Source organism: Gigantopelta aegis, unplaced genomic scaffold (genome assembly GCF_016097555.1).
Source record: "Gigantopelta aegis isolate Gae_Host unplaced genomic scaffold, Gae_host_genome ctg1056_pilon_pilon, whole genome shotgun sequence".
In the NCBI taxonomy this organism is placed as follows: domain Eukaryota; kingdom Metazoa; phylum Mollusca; class Gastropoda; order Neomphalida; family Peltospiridae; genus Gigantopelta; species Gigantopelta aegis.
The window spans coordinates 164,653-168,729 of NW_024532411.1; positions in this window are offsets into that span (position 1 = coordinate 164,653).

A 4,077-nucleotide genomic window follows, 5' to 3' on the forward strand; every position below is an offset into this window, starting at 1 on the left:
TACACTAACGACAGCTCAATGTAACGAACGACCAATGTACTTGTGGTTTAAGTCACGGACAGCACGTCGAGCGTCTGTTTGAGTGGGAAAGACAATGTATGCTACACCAGTTGATTTTCCTGACTGATTATAAATGATTTCAACATCACTTTCATCAATCTATAAAAATAACAACAGTACAGTGACCTAATGATCTAGACTAGTGATCCTAGATCACTGTGGTAAGTGCTGATGTTTACTAGTCTAGAGCTTACTAATGATAGCTATCCTAGGTCACTGTGTAAGTAAGTACTGATGTTCACTAGTCTAGAGCTTACTAATGGTAGCTATCCTAGGTCACTGTGGTAAGTACTGATGTTCACTAGTCTAGAGCTTACTAATGGTAGCTATCCTAGGTCACTGTAGTAAGTACTGATGTTCACTAGTCTAGAGCTTACTAATGGTAGCTATCCTAGGTCATTGTGGTAAGTACTGATAGTTACTAATAGTGAGCTCTTAAAATTCTAGGATAGTAGTGATAGATTATATACAACTTACATGAAAATCAACAAAGAAGTCAACCAGATCATATTCATTAGTACTGTAGGGAAGTCCTCTTGCTTTAATTGTAGCTCCACTAGATCTTCTTCTCTTTCCTCCACCAGAATGATAAGGGTTTGTACCTCCAGAACGACCCCAGCAGAATCCATAAGAGCATAAGTCACTTCATTACCAGAACACTAAATTAAAATAAAATGGAACTAGAAAACAGTCTACAATAAGTTTGTACATTAATTAATAATTATTAATTAGTTTATTAATATTATAGTCAGACATACTGACCTGAAATACTTCAATATATCTTCTACCTAAATTTCTCCTATGTAAACGATCAGCAGCTTTGGAGGCGGAGTCCACTGATGTCATCTGAACATAACAATCTCCTGTAGGACGATTCTAAAAGAAATTCAAAGATATATTCTGGTCCTACAGAAGACATACACTTACTTGTGCATTGAGGACCATGTGGACGCCATGTTGTTCAATGTTTTTATTCAAATCTCCAAAGAATTCAATAACATCTTCAGGAGTAGCCTCCCACGGCAAGCCCCTCAATTTGACACAGTTCCTTTCTGATCCTCTCTTAGCAGCAATGACACTGGTAGCTGATGAAGTGTTTGGGTTCAGAAAAGAAAAACTGTTCCAACTGTTCTGGTGTCCCTGATTTGTTCAACACCTACAACAGAAATACATTTAAAGAACTCTTTCCTATAATAACACCTCAGTATTAATAACAGTTTAGAATAGGATACTATAAGTACATTGTCCTATTGTTATTGAGCCCCTTAGAAAGGTGATCTTCAGTACAAGAAGAGTAACTTCAACTTTCATTTGTCCTATATAGTTTACCACTCTTTATTATAATACACTTATTGTTACTGTATAAATGTTATATTAAGTTGTCATTAAAAGAGGCTCAACTATATGCATAATAATAGGGACCATTATTGGCTACTTCAACTGACCACTAGGAACTCTTTCAGGGAACTAGTAAACAGCTCAATATAACGTCCCATCATATCATGTTTGTGTTTCTTTAATGCTCGTTGCATGTCTTCATCTGATGAAAATAAAGAGAAAGCATCTCCCATGCTTTGCCATCAGGATATCTGACTATTAAGACTCCACCCTCTCCATTCTTTAATTTAGCTTCAGGACCAAAGAAATCTACCTGTTTGAGGGAGAAACAAAATGACACTACAGCTTACTAATAGTTAATGGTAGCTATCATAGGTCACAGTGGTAAGTACTGATGTTCACTAGTCTAGAGCTTACTAATGGTAGCTATCCTATGTCACTGTGGTAAGTACTGATGTTTACTAATCTAGAGCTTACTAATGGTAGCTATCATAGGTCACATGGTAAGTACTCACAATTTACTAGTCTGAGCTTACTAATGCAATAGCTATCCTACGTAATTATAAAAGCTACACCATCACTTTCTGTACTCTGTACAAGAAACCTTGCATACGTACCACAAAGCTACACACATCATTACATCATGAAACTAACAAGTAAACATTAAAACATGAAAACATTAAAACATGATAAAATTTCTCACAATCTGATAACTCCATAAATTCTTCAGGAGTAGCTTCATATACCTGGAAAATTAATAATTAGTCTTCAAAAAGAAATGGGGCATACCCTCTTACCTCAATATATCTCTGCTGCATATAATGACGATCTCTTTGCAATGCTAACAAAGTTTGTTCCTCATTCTCAATTACCACAATAGCCTCACCAGTGCGACGTCCCAAACTGATTAATATTGAACACTAACCCACCACTACACAGAGAGAGAGAGAGTGCATGTGTATGCATGTGAAGGGGAGGAGAGATTGTGTGGGTACTCACGGGATAATATTAAGTCCAGAGAGAAATCCAGCGACATCTTTGTGATCAGCAGAAAAGAGAAGTCCCCTCAATCTAACAACACAACCTTTACATACATCACCAGAACTAAAACGACAGAGAGAGTTAACAAAAAACTTACCAAATACTTACTTCACTTGATTGGAATGTTGATAGTGTTGCTGTATCATCTCTGGTGACTCAAACACGTTTCCTAAACAGATTTTACAGGTTTTACAATGTACATTATTATATAATACCTTGTGATAGCATCTTCTGTACCACATTAGCTAAAACATTAATCTCTTCTTGACCATAGAGATTACTAGATGGAGTATCAATACCAAGATCTGATAATACTGTCAAGAAAAAGTACTAGACAAATGGATAAATGGATGAAAGGAATGGATAAATGATGAAAGGAATGGAAAGGAATGGATGAATGGAATGGATAAATGAATGAATGGATGGATAAATGGAATGAAATGAATGAATGGAATGATGAATGGAATGGAATGGATGATGGAATGGATAAATGGTTGAATGGAATGGATGAAAAGGAATGGATAAAATGAATGGAATGGAAATGGATAATGGAATGGATGAATGAATGAATGGAATGGATGAATGAATTGAATGGATGAATGAATGAATGGAATGATGAATGGAATGGATGAATGAATGGATGAATGGAATGGATGAAATGGATAAATGGATGAATGGAATGGATGTAGTACTAATATTAGGATACATTCACATAAATCAAAAAGATTTTGAGGCTGAAACTCAAAATTAGTTTTCTTATAAATCTCCTTCAATACATCAAAATACTGATACATAAACTGCGGAACTGAGAGCATTTTCTTCATTATCTCTGGGAACAGAGCTTGACGAAGTGGGTGAGAGCCATTGGTGACAATACAGTAATTCTTATCAGAGTAACTTGACATGGCAGTCTGGAACTACAAGATAAGGACAGAAAAGCAAGGAAGTTATAAAAATTAGCTAAACTTCAAACCTGTGTTTCTTTAGAATGACCAAATTATTTGGTCATTCTAAAGAAATTCTAAAGGGATTCATACAGGGGGGGGGGGGGAAATCCCAGGTTTTCCTCCCCCCCTGTATGAATCCCTGAAATATATGTATCATGTAAAAAGTAATAATAGACATTTAATTTCAAAAGTACTAATATGGTAATATGGTCTATTGGACATAGTATTGGCTATGTAAGGAACTTACCTTCTCAAGTCCTTCTGTCAGTGAAGGAGCTTGAGAGAAATCTGCTATAGAAATACCCAGTGGCGTGGTGGGTTCATCTGGTATGATGTCAGGTCGTACATAGCAAAGTTCTACTTGTGTTTCAGGCTAGAAAAAATACGCAAAGATCATCTATAATTAGAGCTTCCATAATAATTCTATTACAAATTACTTCCGAGTATAAAAATGTACGTAAAACATTATGGGTGTGGTCTTAGTCATGATATTTTAACCCTAATGAGACTGTTTCAAACCAAATTAAACTTTTTTACTACTTGTGTTTATACAATGTTATGTCATGTGGCATGGAAGTCTTTCCTGTTAGAGAACATGTACATTCTAATTAATGTCACACCTGTATTTTAGTGGTATCAATGACTTGCCACGAAAGAAGACATATTTCTTTCTCGTCTCCACCAAGATCAT